This window comes from Manis javanica, chromosome 4 (assembly GCF_040802235.1).
Source record: "Manis javanica isolate MJ-LG chromosome 4, MJ_LKY, whole genome shotgun sequence".
Taxonomy (NCBI): domain Eukaryota; kingdom Metazoa; phylum Chordata; class Mammalia; order Pholidota; family Manidae; genus Manis; species Manis javanica.
Window position 1 is genome coordinate 89,975,869 of NC_133159.1, and position 21,655 is coordinate 89,997,523.

The following is a 21,655-nucleotide window of genomic DNA, read 5'->3' on the forward strand; positions in this document are numbered from 1 at the left end:
CTCAGTAAATTCCAAAATATTGAAATTCTACCAACCAATATTTGAGACCACAAAGGCATAAAACTAGAAATAAATTCTACAAAGAAAACAAAAAGGCTCACAAACACATGGAGGCTTAACAACATGCTTCTAAATAATCAATGGATCAATGAACAAATCAAAATAGAGATCAAGGAATATATAGAAACAAATGACAACAACAACACAAAGCCCCAACTTCTGTGGGATGCAGCGAAAGCAGTCTTAAGAGGGAAGTATACAGTGATCCAGGCACACCTGAAGAAGGAAGAAAAATTCCAAATGAATGGTCTAACAACACAACTATCGAAACTGGAAAAAGAAGAACAAATGAGGCCTGAAGTCAGCAGAAGGAGGGACATAATAAAGATCAGAGAAGAAATAAACAAAATTGAGAAGAATAAAACAATAGCAAAAATCAACGAAACCAAGAGCTGGTTCTTTGAGAAAATAAACAAAATAGATAAGCCTCTAGCCAAACATATTATGAGAAAATAGAATCAACACAAATCAACATAATCAGAAATGAGAATGGAAAAATCACGACAGACCCCACAGAAATACAAAGAATTATTAAAGACTACTATGAAAACCTATATTCCAACAAGCTGGAAAACCTAGAAGAAATGGACAACTTCCTAGAAAAATACAACCTCCCAAGACTGACCAAGGAAGAAACACAAAAGTTAAACAAACCAATTACGAGCAAAGAAATTGAAATGGTAATCAAAAAACTACCCAAGAACAAAACCCCAGGGCCAGATGGATTTACCTCGGAAATTTATCAGACACACAGAGAAGACATAATACCCATTCTCCTTAAAGTGTTCCAAAAAATAGAAGAGGAGGGAATACTCGCAAATTCATTCTATGAAGCCAACATCACCCAAATACCAAAACCGGGCAAAGACGCCACCAAAAAAGAAAATTACAGACCAATATCCCTGATGAATGTAGATGCAAAAATACTCAATAAAATATTTGCAAACAGAATTCAACAGTATATCAAAAGGATCATACACCATGACCAAGTGGGATTCATCCCAGGGATGCAAGGATGGTACAACATTCGAAAATCCATCAACATCATCCACCACATCAACAAAAAGAAAGACAAAAACCACATGATCATCTCCATAGATGCTGAAAAAGCATTTGACAAAATTCACCATCCATTCATGATAAAAACTCTCAGCAAAATGGGAATAGAGGGCAAGTACGTCAACATAATAAAGGCCATATATGATAAACCCACAGCCAGCATTATACTGAACAGCGAGAAGCTGAAAGCATTTCCTCTGAGATCGGGAACCAGACAGGGATGCCCACTCTCCCCACTGTTATTTAACATAGTACTGGTGGTCCTAGCCATGGCAATCAGACAAAACAAAGAAATACAAGGAATCCAGATTGGTAAAGAAGAAGTTAAACTGTCACTATTTGCAGATGATATGATACTGTACATAAAAAACCCTAAAGACTCCAATCCAAAACTACTAGAACTGATATCGGAATACAGCAATGTTGCAGGATACAAAATTAACACACAGAAATCATTGGCTTTCCTATACACTAACAATGAACCAATAGAAAGAGAAATCAGGAAAACAATTACATTCACAATTGCATGAAAAAGAATAAAATACCTAGGAATAAACCTAACCAATGAAGTGAAAGACTTATATTCTGAAAACTACAAGTCACTCTTAAGAGAAATTAAAGGGGACACTAACAAATGGAAACTCATTCCCTACTCATGGCTAGGAAGAATCAATATCGTCAGAATGACCATCCTGCCTAAAGTAATATCCAGTTTGATGCAATCCCTATCAAATTACCAGCAACATTCTTCAATGAATTGGAACAAATAATTCAGAAATTCATATGGAAACTGCAAAGACCCCGAATAGCCAAATCAATCCCGAGAAAGAAGGATAAAGTAGGGGGGATCTCACTCCACAACTTCAAGCTCTACTACAAAGCCATAGTAGTCAAGACAATTTGGTACTGGCACAAGAACAGAGCCACAGACCAGTGGAACAGCTTAGAGACTCCAGAAATTAACCCAAACATATATGGTCAATTAATATTTGATAAAGGAGTCATGGACATACAATGGCAAAATGACAGTCTCTTCAACAGATGGTGCTGGCAAAACTGGACAGCTACATGTAGGAGAATGAAACTGTATCATTGTCTAACCCCATATACAAAGGTAAACTCAAAATGTATCAAAGACCTGAATGTAAGTCGTGAAACCATTGAACTCTTGGAAAAAAGCATAGGCAAAAACCTCTTAGACATAAACATGAGTGACCTCTTCTTGAACATATCTCCCCAGGCAAGGAAAACAACAGCAAAAATGAACAAGTGGGGCTATTTTAAGCTGAAAACCTTCTGTACAACAAAAGACACCATCAATAGAACAAAAAGGAACCCTACAGTATGGGAGAATATATTTGAAAATGACAGATCCAATAAAGGCTTGACGTCCAGAATATATAAAGTCCTCATATGCCTCAACAAACAAAAAACAAATAACCCAATTAAAAAATGGGCAGAGGAACTGAACAGACAGTTCTCTAAAAAATAAATATAGATGGCCAACAGACACATGAAAAGATGTTCCACATGGCTAATTATCAGAGAAATGCAAATTAAAACTACAATGAGTTATCACCTCACACCAGTAAGGATGGCTGCCATCCAAAAGACAAACAACAACAAATGTTGGCGAGGCTGTGGAGAAAGGGTCCCTCCTACACTGCTGGTGGGAATGTAAATTAGTTCAACCATTGTGGAAAGCAGTATGGAGGTTCATCAAAATGCTCAAAACAGACTTACCATTTGACCCAGGAATTCCACTCCTAGGAATTTACCCTAAGAACGCAGCAATCAAGTTTGAGAAAGACAGACGCACCCGTATGTTTATCGCAGCAGTATTTACAATAGCCAAGAATTGGAAGCAACCTAAATGTCCATCGGTAGATGAATGGATAAAGAAGATGTGGTACATATACACAATGGAATACTACTCAGCCATAAGAAGAGGAATAATCCTACCATTTGCAGCAACATGGATGGAGCTGGAGAGTATTATGCTCAGTGAAATAAGCCAAGTGGAGAAAGAGAAATACCAAATGATTTCACTCATCTGAGGAGTATAAGAACAAAGGAAAAACTGAAGGAACAAAACAGCAGCAGAATTACAGAACCCCAAAATGGACTAACATGTACCAAAGAGAAAGGAACTGGGGAGGATGGGTGGGCAGGGGGATATAAGGGGGGGGAAGAAGAAGGGGGTTATTAAGATTAGCATACATGGAGGGGAGGGAGAAAGGGGAGGGAGGGCTATACAACACAGAGAGGTCAAGTAGTGATTCTACAACATTTTGCTATGCTGATGGACAGTAACTGTAATGTGGTTTTTAGGGGGGACCTGATATAGGGGAGAGCATAGTAAACATAGTATTCTTCATGTAAGTGTAGATTAAAAATTAAAAAATAAATAAAGAAAAGGGGGATTACTCCTTGATAGGATAAAACAATTGGTAAATCAAAGACTAACGCATGTTTTAAATATCCTTACTGTTGATCACTTAAAGGGTGTCAGATGATCAGCTATGGAGGTACTCTTTTCTGATAATATTCCTTTCTCTTAAGAAAAAAAAAAAAAGCAGTTCCTGTGTGCTGACCTCCAATGTGTTCTACACAGTAGTATAGAGGGCATGTCAAAGTGTGGGCAAAGGGTCTGTTTGTTTCTATGCAGAAGATCAAGGCCCAGCTTGGCTACCCAGAAAATGAACTAAGATACGAAATGAGGAGGAGCTTCTGGCATCAGCACTCTATGGAGGTCTTGTGCCGGGAGATGATCATCAAAAAGCCTCCACAGGGATCCGGGCGATGTTGCGGTTGTTGCTGCGTCCACCCCACCATTTCCTGGACTTGCCATAGGAATGAGGAGGTAGATGTCTAGGCTGGCATGTGCATACAGTGAGACAACGAATTTGACCGGATCTGTACTGTTGGAACTCAACCAGGAGTTGGGAGGGGTGCAAGTTGTAGCACTCCAAAATCTTATGACTATAGACTATCTACGGTTAAAAGGACATATGGGAGGTGAACAGATCCCAGAAATTGGCTGCTTTAATTTGTCTGATTTCTCTCAGACTGTTCAAGTACAGTTGGACAATATCCATCATACCATAGACAAATTCTCAGAAATGCCTAGGGTGCCTGAATGGTTTTCTTGGTTTCACTGGAAATGGCTGGTAATTATAGATTTGCTTTGTTTATATCACCGTATTCCTTTTATGTTAATATGTGTGCACAAGTTAGTTAGTAGTTTAAAATCTATACATACTTAAGGTACTCTACAAGAAGATATGTCAAAGAAATGATCAATCCTCCCATGTTTTCTTCCATATGCTACCTCTATAGCTTTTCTTCTTCCTTCCTAATTACAACCCTTAAATAGAATTCGTGCCTCATATCGAATTTATCGAGTATCATAATTCCTCCAGGTGGTAAAGATACCTCGAGACAAGTGCTGGGCATAGAAGCCACAGGGCATAAATCTGCAAAGAAGTAAAAAGCTAACCTTTTCAAACAATATGGCTTCTCTCGCACTTACCAACTTCACATTTCCCTGTATGGCCCCGGAAGATGACTGGTTAGCCAGAGATGGGTAAGATTCCTCAAGGGAGGAACAACCTAAGACAGGCACAGTCGCAGGGGGGCCATCAGATGAGAAATTGGGGAACAACAGTGGTGAGACTTAGAACCTCACCTCCCCCCCCCCGTGTTGAGAGAAAGCTTCTGCATCCGTGGATGTTTTATTGCCCTTGTCTAGCTCGGATTAGCGCATAGTCTGCAGGCACACACCTGATCATCTACAATTGCTCTCTTACAACACTAAACTATGTTTTCTACCTTTATCTTGCATCTACCTACCACTTCAGCAGTTTATTAAAAATAAAAATAATAATAATAATAAAGGGAGAAATGTGGGATCCACATATAAATCAAGTATAAAAATCAAACGAATATTCATATTTGACCTGATTGTTTATAGTTCATAATGAGCGATCAAAACCGAAAGTTTCTGTGATGAATGCCTGTGTACTGTTCACCATGTAAGAACTTATTCACTATGTAAGAATTCGTTCACTATGTGAGAACTTGCTCGTTATGCTTCTGAAGATTGGAGACTGATGAGAACGAGGCTTGAGATGGATTAATGATTGTGCATTGAGCATTGACCCCCCTATACAGAATTTTATTGTTGTTAACAACCATTTGATCAATAAATGAGAGATGCCCTCTCAAAATATATATATATATATATATATATATATATATATTCTCCCATACTGTAGGATGCCTTTTTGTTCTGCTGATGGTGTCCTTTGCTGTACAGAATATTATAGCTTGATGTTGTCCCATTTATTCAATTTGATTTTCTTTCCCTTGCCCGAGGAGATGTGTTCAGGAAAAAGTTGCTCATGTTTATATTCAAGATATTTTTTTCTATATTTTCTTCTAAGAGTTTTATGATTTCATGACTTACATTCATGTCTTTGATCCATTTTGAGTTTACTTTTGTGTATGGAGTTAGACATTAATCCAGTCTTATTCTCTTGCATGGAGTTGTCCAGTTCTGCCAACACCAGTTTTTGAAGAGGCTGTTATTTCCCCATTTTATGTCCATGGCTCCTTTATCATTTATTAATTGATCATAATGCTTGGGTTTATATCTGGGCTTTCTAGTCTGATCCACTGATCTATGGGTCTGTTCTTGTGCCAGTACCAAATTTTCTTGATTACTATGGCTTTGTGGTAGCACTTGATGTTGGGGAGTGTAATCTCAGCAGCTTTATTTTTTCCTTCTCATCATTGCTTTGGCTATTAGGGGTCTTTTGTAGTTCCATATGAATTTTATAAATATTTGCTCTAGTTCATTGAAGAATGCTGTTAGTGTTTTGATAGGGATTGCATTGAATCTATGGATTGCTTTAGGCAGGATGGCCATTTTGAAAATATTAATGCTTCCTATCCGTGAGTACAGGATGTGTTTCCATTTATTGGTATCTTCTTTAATTTTTCTCAAGAGTATCTTGTTGTTTTCAGTGTATATGTCTTTCACTTCCTTGGTTACTTTTATTCCTAGGTATTTTATTCTTTTTGATGCAATTGTGAATGGAATTGTTTTCCTGTTTTCTCTTTCTGCTAGTTCATCATTCGTATATAGCAATGCAACAGATTTCTGTGTATTAATTTTGCAACCTACAACTTTGCTGAATTCAGATATTAGATGGAGTAGTTTTGGAGTAGATTCTTTCAGATTTTTTATGTGCAATATCATGTCATCTGCAAGCAGGAATAGTTGACTTCTCCCTTGCAAATCTGGATGCCCTTTATTTCTTTGTGTTTTCTGATTGCTGTGGCTTTGACCTCCAGAACTATGTTGAATGAAAGTGGGTATAGTGGGCATCCTTGACTTGTTCCTGATCTTAATAGAAAAGCTGTGAGCTTCTTGCTGTTAAGCATGTTGGCTGTCGGTTTGTCATATATGGCCTTAATTATGTTGATGTACTTGCTCTCTATACCCATTTTGTTGAGCACTTTTATCATGAATAGATGTTGAAATTTTTTCAAATGCTTTTTCATTATCTATGGAAATGATACTGTAGTTTTTGTCCATTTTTTGTTGATGTGTTGGATGATGTTGATGGATTTTTGAATGTTGTACCATCCTTACATCCCTGGAATAAATCCTACTTGATCATAAGGATCTTTTTCATGGATTTTTGAATTCGGTTTTCTAGTATTTTGTTGAGTATTTTTGCATGTATGTTCATCAGAGATATTGGTCTGTAATTTTCTTTTTTTGTGGTGTCTTTACCTGGTTTCGGTATTAGAGTGATGCTGGCCTCTTGAATGAGTTTGGGAATATTCCCTCCTCTTCTACTTTTTACAAAACTTTAAGGGGGATGGGTGTTAGGTCTTCACTAAATGTTTGATAAAATTCAGTAGTGAAATCATCTGTTCCTTGGATTTTCTTCTTAGGTAGTGTTTGCTTACCATTCAATTTCCTTGCTGGTATTGGTCTTCTCAGATTTTCTGTTTCTTCCTGGGTCAGCTTTGGAAGGTTGTATTTTTCTAGAAAGGTCTCTAATTCTTCCAGTTTGTTAGCATATAATTATTCACAGTATTCTCTCATAATTGTTTGATTTTCTGTGGTGTCCATTGTGATTTTTCCTTTCACATTTCTGGTTCTGTTTATGTGTGTACATTCTCTTTTTTCCTTGGTAAGTCTGGCTAGGAACTTATCTATTTTGTTTATTTTCTCAAAGAGCCAGCTCCTACTTTCACTGATTCTTTGTATTGTTTTATTCTTCTCGATTTCATTTATTTCTGCTCTAATCTTATTATGTCCCTCTTTACTTATTTTCTGTCTGGTTGACCTGTCCTTTGGAGTGAGTGGTATGTTGAAGTCTCCTAAAATGAATGCATTGCATTCTATTTCCCCCTTTAGTTCTTTTAGTATTTGGTTCACACATGTAGGTGATCCTGTGTTGGGTTCATAGATATTTATAATAGTTATATCCTCTTTTTGGACTGACCCCTTAATCATTACATAATGTCCTTCTTTGTCTCTTGTTACTGTCTTGTTTTGACGTCTATTTTGTCTGAATACAAGTACTTCAACTCCTGCTTTTACTCCCTATTAATTGCCTGAAATTACTTTTTCTAACCCTTTACTTTTAGTTGGTGTATGTCTTTGGGTTTGAAATGAGCCTCTTGTAGGCTGCATATAGACGGGTCTTCTTTTTTTTATCCATTCAGTAACTATATGTCTTTTGATTTTTGCATTCAGGCAATTTACATTTAGGGTGATTATTAATAGGTATGTACTTATGGCCATTAGATTTGTGGTTACCAAAGATTCAAGGGTAATTCCCTTACTATCTAACTAGTCTAATTTAACTCTCTTAGTATGCTATTATAAACACAACATAAAGGTTTTTATTTTCCTTCTTTTTCTTCCTCTTCCATTCTTTATATATTAGGTATCATATTCTGTACTCTTTGTCTATCCCTTAGTTGAGTTTGAGGGTAGTTGATTTGATTTTTCATCTGTTTAGTAATTGTTCTACTTTCTTTTTTGTGGTTTTATTTCCCCTGGTGACAGCTATTTAGCCTTAGGAATACTTCCATCTATAGCAGTCCCTCCAAAATGCACTGTAGAGGTGGTCTGTGGGATGTAAATTCTCTCAGCTTTTGCTTATCTGAAAATTGTTTAATCCTTCCTTCCAATTTAACTGATAATCTTACCAAGTAGAGTATTCTTGGTTAGAGGCTCTTTTGCTACATTGTATTAAATATATCATGCCATTCTCTTCTGTCCTGTGAGATTTCTGCTGGGAAGTCTGATGATAGCCTGATGTTTTTTCCTTTGTATGTGATCTTATTTCTCTCTCTGGCTGCTTTTAATAGTCTGTCCTTATCCTTGATCTTTGCCATTTTAATTATTATATGTCTTGGTGTTGTCTTCCTTGGGTCCCTTGTGTTGGGAGATCTGTGCACCTCCGTGGCCTGAGTGACTATCTCCTTCCCCAGATTGGGGATGTTTTCAGCAATTACCTCCTCAATGACACTTTCTATTTCTTTTTTCTCTCAACTTCTTCTGGTGCCCCTATAATGTGAATATTGTTCCGTTTGGATTGGTCACACAGTTCTCTCAATATTTTCATTCTTAGGTATCCTTTTTTCTCTCTGTGCCTCAGCTTCTTTGCATTCCTCTTCTCTAATTTCTATTCCACTTACCATCTCTTCTACTACATCTAATATGCATTTAAATCCCTCCATTGTAAGTTGCATTTCAGATATGAATTTCTTAATGATTGAATCTCCATCTTAAATTCATCCCTGAGTTCTTGAATATTTTTCTGTACCTCCATGAGCATGTTTACAATTTTTATTTCGTATTCTCTTTCAAGAAGATGGGTGAGTTCAGTTTCATTTGGCCCCTTTTCCAGTATTTCTGAGATTTTGGTCTGAACCAGGTTCCTTTGACATTTCATATTTGTATGTGTCACCCTCTAGTTCCCAGAGCCTCTAGTCTCTGGAGCTGCTCAGCCCCTGGAGTGATGTCAGGTGTTGCAGGGGAGCAGCACTGGTGCCTGGGTGGAGGAACGAGGTGTTTCTTGCTTCCCAGCTACAGTGCCTTTCTCCACTGTCAGAATCAGTGGTCAAGGCACACAGGTGTAAGCCTCTGCACTTTGCATCTCTTGCTGCCTTAGGTGTATCCTCTCTCTGGCTGGCCTGATGCCTGGGCAGGGCTGTCAGTTTGAGAGCTGGTGCTTGAAAGCCAGAAGGAAAGTGCAGCAGACTGTGTATCATTGTGGGGTCCTTGGAGCTGAGCAGCGTGCCAGGTGGATGGAGCACGTGAAGCTCCTGAAAGTTCCCAAGTGGTTGGGCAGAGTGTGCCCAGAAAATCTTGTCTACCTATCTCTTCTCCCGTGCAGCAAGCTCCGTGCAAACCCCACCCCTTCAGCAGCCCTCTTGCTGCCATGAAGCCTCTCAGACCACATACCTTTCCTTTGTCCCAGAGCAGCCTGATGTGGATCCCTGTCCTCCACAAATGGCTGGAATCTCAGTCTTTCCAAATATTCTGCCATCTTAGCTTTCCAGCCTCACTAATCTCTAGAGCACCATGCAATGTAGGTTTGTGCTCCCAGAGCAGATCTCCAGGGCTGGGTGTTTAGCAGTCTTAGGCTTTCACCCCTTCCTACTCCATTCTCTTCCTCCTGCTATTGAGATGGGGTGAGGGAAGGGCTTGGGTCCCGCTGGTTAAAGGCTTTGGTACGTTACCCTGTTTTGTGAGGTCTGCTCTGGTCTCCAGGTGTATGCAGTCTGGCATAGCCTTCTTTCCTGTTGTTCTTATAAGATTAGTTGTTATTAACTATATTTTCATATTATATGTGATTTTGGAAGAAGTTCTCTGTCTCACCTCTCATGCTGCCATCTTGAATCTTACTGCCTCTTTCCAATATTATTTTAAAGTGCATGAGATAATATGTTACATGCACAAAAATATAGTGGTGTAATTCATTACAATTACAACATAAAAAATGTAGCAGAGTTTGTAGGAGCACAGTTAACATGTCCTATTAAAGATAATTTGATATCAAGTCAAAATGTATTGTTAAAAAGATAGAATGTGAACTGTAATCTCCATGGTAACCACTAAGAAAATAACTAAAAAATATGGAGTAAAGAAATGAAGTGATTAAATTGTTCTGTGTGAAAAAAAAACACAAAAGAAGCAATATTGGCAAAAGTAAAGAATAAAAAGTATGTAAGACATACATAAGAAATGGCAAAAACCAGTACTTTATTATTAGTAATCCTCTTAAATATAAATATATTAAACTTGCCAATTAACATACAGATAGTTGTAGAATGGAAGAAAAAACAGCCATGAGCTAATCAATTCATGTTTATAAGAGATTAACTTCAGACCAAAAGATATAAAGAGGATAAAAGTGAAATTGTGGAAGAAGATATTCCTACAAACTATAACCAAAAGAGTGTAGGAATGACTATACAAATAACAGAAATTGTCAATTTTAAGTCAAAAAGTGTTAGAAGAGATAAAGAGGTATATTTTATATTGAGAAAAGAGTCAATTCATCAAAAGATTTATCAAGTATAAATATATACACATCTAACAGTAAAGCATCAAAATATATGAAATAGACATTGACAGAATTGAAGAGAAAAATAGACACTTCTCAATAATAGCTGGAGACTTAAACCTCACTCTCAGTAATGCATGGAACACCTTGAGTAAAGAACAGTAAGGAAATAGAGGAATTGAACAGTACCCTAAAACAACCAAACCTAATAGTAGACATACACAGAACACTCCACCCACAACATAGTACACATTCTTCTTAAGGACACATGGAACATTTTCCAGGATAAAGCATATGTTAGGCCATCAAATAATTCTGTCAATTTAAAAAGGTCAAAGTCATATCATGTTTGAATGAAATGGAATAAAGCTAGAAAGAAATAAAAGAAGGGAAACTAGAAAATTAATAAATCCATAGAAATTAAACAACCCACTTTCAAACAATGAATATGTCAAAGGAGTTACTAGGGAAAGTAGAAAATGCTTTGAAATGAATAAAAATGAAAGTGCATCATATAAAATCTTATGAGATGCAGCATGCTCATACTCAAAAGGACATTTATAGCTGTAAATGCCTACATTAATAAGAAGAAAGGTGTGAAATTAACAACACAGCTTTATGCCAAAAGAGCTAGAAGTATTAGGGCAAACTAACATAAAGTCAGAAGAAATAAAATAATAAAGAATAGAGTGGAGAGAAGCAAAATAGAGAATAGAAAAACAATATGGAAACTCAGTAAAAAGAGAAGTTTCTTTAAAATATTACAAACTCAGACTTGGATTAAAGATGGTGGTTCGAGAGGAGAGACAGAGGCTTCCTCCTAAAACTGGATACAATTAGAAAATTTAATCGGCACAACTAATCCTGAGAGAGCAACAGGAAAGAGGATGCATCAGACTGCACACACCTGGAGAACAGAGAGGAGACTTCAGCGAACTGGGTAAGTACCAGAGCTGTGGCTTGGCAGGAACTGAGCCCCTCCCACACCCCAGCTCACCAGCGGGAGGGAGACAAATGGAGCAAGGAGGGAATGGAAGGCTTGGGACTGCTGAATACCTAGCTCCAGAGATCTGTGCTGGGAGCACAAACCTACATTTCATGGTGCTTTCTTGAGACTCGCATGACTACTGGTTTCAAAAGTTGATACAGGCAGAGTTCCTGGAGAGACTGGGATTCTGGCTGCTTGTGGAAAGCAGGGATACATATCTGGCTGCTCTGGGACAAAAACTTATACCTGTGTACCCGGCCCACTGGCTCAGGCAGTGGAGACAGGCACAGGAGCCAGGAGGAAGGTAACAGCTCTTTCCTACCCCCAGTACCATTCCCCTGCGACCCCCGACATCGCTTCAGGGGCTCAGCAGCTCCAGAATAGAGCTTCTGGACACTAGAGAGCACCTTATACAAACATGAAATGCCAAAGGAACCTCCTAATGGAGGTATAGAAAGACATCCAAGAACTCAGGAATGAATTTAGGTCAGAGACCCAATCGTTAAAGAACGCGATAGAGGGTATTAAAAACAGGTTGGATACGGTGGAGGAGATAATAAATGAAATAGAAACTAGAGAAGAGGAATACAAAGAAGCTGAGGCACAGAGCGAAAAAAGGATCTCTAAAAATGAAAGAATATTGAGAGAACAGTGTAGCCAATCCAAGCAGAACAATATTCGCATTATAGGGATACAAGAAGAAGAAGAGAGAGAAAAAGGGATAGAAAGTGTCTTTGAGGAGGTAGTTGCTGAAAACTTCCCCAATTTGGGGAAGGACATAGTCTGTCAGGCCATGGAGATCCACAGATCCCCCTACATAAGGGACCCAAGGAAGACAACAGCAAGACACATACTAATTAAAATGGGAAAGATCAAGGATAAGGAAAGACTGTTAAAAGCATCCAGAGGCAGAAATAAGATCACATACAAAGGAAAGCCCATCAAGCTAACAACAGACTTCTCAGCAGAAACCTTACAGGCCAGAAGGAAGTGGCATGATGTATTTAATGCCATGAAGCAGAAGGGCCTGGAACCAAGATTACTTTATCCAGCGAGATTATCATTTAAATTTGAAGGAGGGATTAAACAATTTCCAGATAAGCAAAAGCTGAGGAGTTTACCTTCCACAAACCATCTCTGTAGTCTATTTTGGAGGGACTGCTATAGATGGAAGTGTTCCTAGGGTTGGATAGCTGTTACCAGAGGTAGTAAAATCATGACAGGGAGGGTGGAGCAGCTGATTGCGAGGCAAATGCAAAATTAAATTTACTATCCACAAAGCCAATCAAGGGATAGAGGAAAAGTATAGAATCTGATACCAAATACATAAAGAATGAAGGAGGAAGAAAAAGGAGGAGAAATAGAAAAGAACCTTTAGATTGTGTTTGTAACAGCATACTAAGTGAGTTACTATCTTAGATAGTAAGGAAAGTAACCTGGAACCTTTGGTAACTACAAATCTAAAACCTGAAATGGCAATAAGTACATACCTATCTATAATCACCCTAAATGTAAATGGACTGAATGCACCAATCAAAAGACATAGAGTCACTGAATGGATAAAAAACAAGACCCATCTATATGCTGCTTACAAGAGACTCACCTTGAGGTTATTTGATTAAAATCTGATTCTCTTGAACATGGGTTCTAAGCAGAGACCATGGCTGTTTTGCTAACTGTTATTATATCCTTGACATTTAGCTTAACAAACATTTTTTTCAATAAACAAATGGGTGAATGGATGCATTTCCCCAGAAAATGATCGATCACATTACAGGGAGCTATGTCCAGTGGGAAATAGCATGCAGTGGTCACTTCGTCAATGTTTGTGGGGCAGGTCCTCTGCCACTGTGTTCAGACCCAGGCCAGGTCACCCAGGAGAGCTCGTCCTGTCTGTTGTTTTTATTACCATCTCCACCCCTCCACTGGACTGTGAGCTTCACCCACCTGACGTCAGCTGCTCACTCAGTGGCCCAGCAGCCAAGGCTCCCAGGGAGCTGGATGGAAGGCATGTGGTTGCAGTCACCATGAATTTATGATCCAGCAAGACAGTGGCTCCGGTCTTTTAGATCGTGGGTCCTTCACCTCAAGAGACTCACCTCAAACCCAAACACATACACAGACTAAAAGTCAAGAGATGGAAAAAGATATTTCATGCAAACAATAGAGAGAAAAAAGCAGGAGTTGCAGTACTAGTATCAGACAAAATAGACCTCCAAATGAAGAAAGAAACAAGAGATAAAGAAAGACATTACATAATGATAAAGGGCTCAGTCCAACAAGAGGATATAACCATTATAAATATATATGCACCCAACACAGGAGCACCAGCATATGTGAAATAAATACTAACAGAACTAAAGGAGGAAATAGACTGCAATGCATTCATTTTAGGAGACTTCAACACACCATTCACCCCAAAGGACAGATCCACCAGACAGAAAATAAGTAAGGACACAGAGGTACAGAACAACATACTAGAACAGATGGACCTAATAGACACTCTACATCCAAAAGCAACAGGTACACTTTCTGCTCAAGTGCACATGGAACATTCTCCAGAATAGACCACATACTAGGCCACAAAAAGAGCCTCAGTAAATTCAAAAAGATTGAAATCCTACCAACTAACTTTTCAGACCACAAAGGCAGAAAACTAGAAATAAATTGTATCAGGAAAGCAGAAAGGCTCACAAGCACATGGAGGCTTAACAACACGCTTCTATATAGTCAATGGATGAATGACCAAATTAAAATGGAAATCCAGCAATATATGGAAATAAATTACAACAACAACACAAAGCCCCAACTTCTGTGGGACACAGTGAAAGCAGTCTTAAAAGGAAAGTACATAGCAATCCAGGCATATTTAAAGAAGGAAGAAAAAACCCAAATGCATAGCCTAACGTCACAGTTATTAAAGTTGGAAAAAGAAGAACAAAGGAGGCCTAAGGTCAGCAGAAGGAGGGACATAATAAAGATCAGAGAAGAAATAAACAAAGTTGAAAAGAATAAAAGAATAGAAAAAATCAATGAAACCAAGAGCTGATTCTTTGAGAAAATAAACAAAATAGATAAGCCTCTAGCCAGACTTATTAAGACAAAAAGAGAATCAACACAAATCAACAGAATCAGAAATGAGAAAGGAAACATTACAACAGACCCAACAGAAATACAAAGAATTATTAGAGACTACTATGAAAACATATATGCTAATAAGCTGGAAAAGCTAGAAGAAATGGACAACTTCCTACAAAAATACAATCTTCTAAGACTGACCAAGGAAGAAACACAAAATCTAAACAAGCCAATTACCGGCAAAGCAATTGAAGTGGTAATCAAAAAACTACCCAAGGAAAAAACCCCTGGGCCAGATGGATTTACCTCGGAATTTTATCAGACATACAGAGAAGATGTAATACCCATTCCCCTTAAAGTTTTCAAAAAAATAGAAGAGGAGGGAATACTCCCAAACTCATTCTATAAAGCCAACATCACCCTAATACCAAAACCAGGCAAAGACCCCACCAAAAAAGAAAATTACAGACCAATATCCCTGATGAACATAGATGCAAAAATACTCAATGAAATATTAGCAAACCAAATTCAAAAATATAGCAAAAGGATCATACACTACGACCAGGTGAAATTCATCCCAGGGATGCAAGGATGGTACAACATTTGAAAATCCATCAACATCATCCACCACATCAACAAAAAGACAAAAACCACATGATCATCTCCATAGATGCTGAAAAAGCATTTGACAAAATTCAACATCCATTCATGATAAAAAATCTCAGCAAAATGGGAATAGAGGACAAGTACCTCAACATAATAAAGACCATATATGATAAACCCACAGCCAACATCATACTGAACAGCGAGAAGCTGAAAGCTTTTCCTCTGAGATTGGGAACAAGTCAGGGATGCCCACTCTCCCCACTGTTACTTAACATATTACTAGAGGTTCTAGCCATGGCAATTAGACAAAACAAGGAAATACAAGGAATCCAGATTGGTAAAGAAGAAGTTAAACATTCACTATTTGCAGATGACATGATATTGTACATAAAAAACCCTAAAAACTTCACTACAAAACTACTAGAATTGATATCGAAATACAGCAAAGTTGCAGGATACAAAATTAACACACACAAATCTGTGGCTTTCCTATACACTAACAATGAGCCAATAGAAAGAGAAATCAGGAAAACAATCCCATTCACAATTGCATCAAAAAGAATAAAATACCTAGGAATAAACCTAACCAAAGAAGTGAAAGACCTATATCCTGAAAAGTATAAGACACTCTTAAGAGAATTTAAAGAGGACACTAACAAATGGAAACTCATCCCATGCTCTTGGTTAGGAAGAATTCATATCGTCAAAATGGCCATCCTGCCCAAAGCAATATACAGATTTGATGCAATCCCTATCAAATTACCAACAACATTCTTCAACAAACTGGAACAAATAGTTCAAAAATTCATATGGAAACACCGAAGACTCCGAATAGCCAAAGCAATCCTGAGAAAGAAGAATAACGTTGTGGGTATCTCACTCCCCAACTTAAAGCTCTACTACAAAGCCATAGTAATCAAGACAATTTGGTACTGGCACAAGAACAGAGCCACGGCCAGTGGAAGAGATTAGAGACTCCAGACATTAACCCAAACATATATGGTCAATTAATATTCAATAAAAGAGCCATGGACATACAATGGGGAAATGACAGTCTTTTCAACAGATGGTCCTGGCAGAACTGGACAGCTACATGTAAGAGAATGAAACTGTATCATTGTCTAACCCCATATACAAAAGTAAATTCAAAATGGATCAAAGACCTGAATGTAAGTCATGAAACCATAAAACTCTTAGAAGAAACCATAGGCAAAATTGTGTTGGATGTGAACATTAGTGACTTCTTCATGAATATATCTCCCAGGGCAAGTAAAACAAAAGCAAAAATGAACAAGTAGGACTATATCAAGCTGAAAAGCTTCTCTACAGCAAAGGACACCATCAATAGAACAAAAAGGTACCCTACAGTATGGGAGAATATTTTTGTAAATGACAGATCCGATAAAGGCTTGACATCCAAAATATATAAAGAGCTCACACTCCTCAACAAACATAAAGCAAATAATCCAATTAAAAAATGGGCAGAGGCGCTGAACAGACATTTCTCCAAAGAAGAAATTCAGATGGCCAACAGACACATGATAAGATGCTCCACATTGCTAGTCATCAGAGAAATGCAAATTAAAACCACAATGAGATATCATCTCACACCAGTAAGGATGGCTACCATTTGAAAGACAAACAACAACAAATGTTGGCGAGTCTGTGGAGAAAGGGGAACCCTCCTATACTGTTGGTGGAAATGTAAATTAGTTCAACCATTATGGAAAGCAGTATGGAGGTTCCTCAAAAAGCTCAAAATAGACTTACCATTTGACCCAGGAATTCCACTTCTAGGAATTTACCCTGAGAAGGCAGCAGCCCAGTTTGAAAAAGACAAATGCACCCCTATATTTATCACAGCACTATTTACAATAGCCAAGAAATGGAAGCAACCTGAGGGTCCATCAGTAGATGAATGGATAAAGAAGAGGTGGTACATATACACAATGGAATATTATTCAGCCATAAGAAGAAAACAAATCCTCCATTTGCAACAACATGAATGGAGCTAGAGGGTATTATGCTTGGTGAAATAAGCCAGGCAGAGAAAGACAAGTATCAAATGATTTCACTCATCTGTGGACTATAAGAACAAAGGAAAAACTGAAGGAACAAAACAGCAGCAGAATCACAGAACCCAAGAATGGACTAACAGTTACCAAAGGGAAAGAGACTAAGAAGAATAGGAAGGTAGGGAGTAATAAGGGCAGGGAAGAAGAAAGGAGATATTATGATTAGCATGTATAATGTGGGGGGTGGGAGAAAGGGCAGGGCTTGGCAACACAGAGAAGATAAGTAGTGATTCTACAACATCTTACTATGCTGATGGACAGTGACTGTAATGGGGTTTGTGGGGGGGACTTGAGATAGGGGTGAGCCTAGTAAACATAAGGTTCTTAAAAAAATAATTAATTAATTAAATTTAAAAAAAGAAATGAAAAGGTATCCCTTTTTCATGGATCAGAATCCTTAATAATTTTCAGGAAAAGCTCTTCTGTTTCTCTGTACTTACTACTCTCAATAAAGCTGTTACAAAGCATTTAAAAAAATATTATCAAACTTAGTAAATAGTAAGCCAAAGTCACTAATGGAAAAATAAAGAGAAGCACAAATAAATAAAATCAGAAATGAAAAGAGAAACATTATTCTCCACCTTATAGAAACTAAAATGATAAGAGAATACTGTAATCAATTGTGATGAACAATTCTATATTCTAGATAAAATAACACATTTTTATATATATCCCTATCACCTTTTATCAGAAATGCAAAAGCTATTCCTCATCATATAGAACTACAACAGACCCCAAATATCTAAAGTAATATTGAAAAAGAAAAAAATCAGTGGACTTACACTTCCTGATTTTAAAACTCATGACAAAACTACAGTAATCTGAACAGTGTGGTCCTAGAATAAGGATACACATATGGTCCGATTGAACTTACTAAGAGTACAGAAGTTAACACAGTTATGTATTAATTAGTGTCAAGCCCATTCGATGTAACAGAATAGTCTTGTCAACCTATGATGCAGGGACAATTGGATATCTAGATGCAAAGGAATGAAGTTGAATACCAACCTCACTCCATATATGATAATTAACTCAAAATACATGACCAATCTAAGAGCTGAACTTATAGAACTCTTAGAGAAAAATAGGAGTACATCTGCATTGATCTTGGATTTGGCAATGAATTCTTGATTTGACACTAAAAGCTTGAGCAACAAAAGAAAAAATAAATAAATTGGCCATAAAAGGACTTGATAAAATTTTAGAGAGATGGACAAGGGAACAGGAGGAATCACCTGTTGACCTCAAGACTTAAAGAGTTCACTCTTTATATTGTCTACGTTATTGACAATTAAATAATGACGTGTGCCTACCATTACAACATTGTATAGAGTAGTTTGACTGCCCTAAAATTCCCTTGTGCTCTACCTATTCATACCTTCTTCTCTCTTCTAAAGTCCTTGCAATCTCTATTCTTTTTACTATCTCTGTAGTTTTGCCTTTTCCAAAGTGTCATACAACTGGAATCATATAATAAATAAGACTTTTCAGCTTTAATTCTTTCAGTTAGCAATGTGCATTTAAGGTCAATTTTAAGAGCTCCTATATTATAGTTTTAGTTCAGTTCTTTCAGTTAGCAATATGCATTTAAGGTCAATTTTAAGAGCTCCTTTTATATTATAGTTTTAGTTCAGTGACTATCATATGTGCTTCAAATAGATATGTCATATATTATTTATCTATTAATTAATGTATTTTTAAATTGACTTTTTTTCATGTCTTTGGCTAACCAATATTTTTCAAAATATTTTTACAGTCAATTAGATAATGTTAATATGAGATCATCTGGATTTGTCTAATCTAATTAAGGTTCCCAAACTGTTGTATGAAATTTCTTAGAGTTTCTAAAATTATTATTTTTAGCATTTAGTTGTTTAATCTAATTAAAAACTTTTATGAATGTAGTAATATAGTGATCACAATTTATATTTCTCTAGATATACCAGACTTATCAACCATACATTTATTTTCTCATTGAATTATGCCCAGTTCTGTCAAATATCAAGTGTACGTGTATGTGATAAGTTATTTCTGTAATCTTAAAGGAGAAAGGTAAAATAACAAATAACTGTAAAATATATGGGGACAATTAAAGAAAGAAACACAAATCACCAAATAGATGATTTTTAGATCGTTAACCCAGTAAATGATTCAGATATTCTGCTTTTACTTTTAAACATTGTGTTTATTCGACCAGTTTCCCTTTTTCTTTACAGAAAATATAACTAAAGTCTACACTGGAAATTAAATAATAAAACTTCTTGTGCTACATCTGGAACAGACCAGAGGAGAAAGATGTGGAATTGAGAGGCACAATATTACATTGTTCTCAAAAAGGTAAAAATTTGTAAATAAATTTATGAAAATATCTTCCAGGATGTAATTAATATAAAAAAATCTTATGACTACATTTTACATTAAAAAAATATATGTTGAAGAAGAATGTTGTAAAAATAATTTAAAAATTAATTTTATTAGTATCATTGTTTTACCTAAATTCACCAGACTTTTCAATTCTTTCTCAATGTCCTGGATCTTCAGCAACACTAGCAAGCCAACACAGATAAATTGAACATTCTTTTACATCCCATCATGATGAAAACATGAAAACTAGTTAACTAGAACCAAGTTGTTGGGTAAAATAAGAAAGTTCAGAGAAATGGTCATTCATCTAATGACCATTCAGCAAATTAGTACAAATTGACCAATTACTGAACTAACTGGCAAGAATGAACTTGGATCAATAAAAGTCAGCCTAACAATCCCATAAACATAAAACTTAGCACTTAATTGGAAAGGATTCATAAGGATGCAGAGGAGTACCACAAAATAAGACAGCCAATAAAAAAGATAAAGCTGTTATAAACTGTATTCACCTAAAAGAAATACCTGATATATATAAACTACAGCCTACAAACTGAAGGAACTACAAAAAGATGGTGATAGATTTTAAAAGAGCTCAATCAGAAACTGATAGATATAAATATCATTTTTCTGAGAATTCAGAGGATTTAAAAATACAATGAATAAAATTAATATAGAATATATTTAGAACCTTTCATCCAAAAAATGTTACAAATTGAATGTTAAAAAAACATGAAATAGGCTATAAAATGAGACAATATCTGAAAGACATATCCTCTGACTAAAAACGCAATATAAGAAATATTAAAGTCTATACATCTCATGATTTAATAGAAAATTACACTGAACACTGAAATATTTAGCAATAAATGACAAAGGAGGCATTATATAATTAATAAACTTGTGTATTAGAACATATATAAACTTTTGTATTACAACATAAGTAGAATTTAAATTTTAAATCCATTCATTTAAAAAAAGAATATTTAAAATGAGCTTATCTTTTAAGGCATAGGCTATAAAATCATAGCAGTATTCACCTTACATAAATAAAAGGCAATAATAAAAATACTGAAATGAAATAAAATAGTGATAAAAAATATCAAAATGTGATTTTAGGAAATAAATAAAATAGACATCTGTATAACACATAAGAGTGATCAAAAACAAGTGGAGAAGACAAAAATAAACATTGTGAGTAATATCCCCATACATCAGGCAAATGATTAACAGTCACAAAAATAATCTAATAAGAAAATGTAAGGAAAATCAACTCAATCAAAATGAGCAAAGGAAAAAGCATATATATATATGTATATATATATATATATACAGCCTATACATCAAAATTTATGATAGTGGTTGGCTTTAAAGCAGATGCAGAGAAATAGGGTTACCAAGAGAAAGTATGAAAAATATTTTTCTGACACCAAAAGTGAAACCTGATGCAAACAATGAGCTTAGGTGGTGACATCAACATAGGTTCTAATTTCTGAACCTTCCCTCTCAGTTTTACTGTGAACTTGAAACTACTCTAGAAAAATAAAATTCTTGAAAAAAAATTGGAAATTATATAAATTAGCTGGCTGAAGTGTGAGTTGGTTTATAATTTTGAATAAACATGAGTGCTTAGAGAGAAGTAGAGAGTGAATCAGCTAATTACTTAATGGTATTGATCTTTGCACACATCAAGCCATATAAGAAGGAAAATCTTGAGGCTCATGACAGCAATTGTATACTCTCAAATCTTGAGGACTGCTAAGCTTACCTAAGATGTTGTCTTTCCCAAAATATAGAAGATTTGCAAGTAAATGTTTACCCCT

The 21,655-nt window shown here is 36.4% G+C and overlaps 1 long non-coding RNA gene across 1 annotated transcript in view; it reads left to right on the forward strand.

Moving 5' to 3' along the window:
- The window catches only part of LOC140848717 (uncharacterized), a 75,599-nt gene that overhangs the window by 25,913 nt on the left and 28,031 nt on the right, over window positions 1–21,655 (forward strand). The window contains exon 3 of the long non-coding RNA XR_012129829.1: window positions 19,685–19,805. This is a non-coding gene — a long non-coding RNA (uncharacterized lncRNA). The remainder of the gene's footprint in view (window positions 1–19,684; window positions 19,806–21,655) is intronic.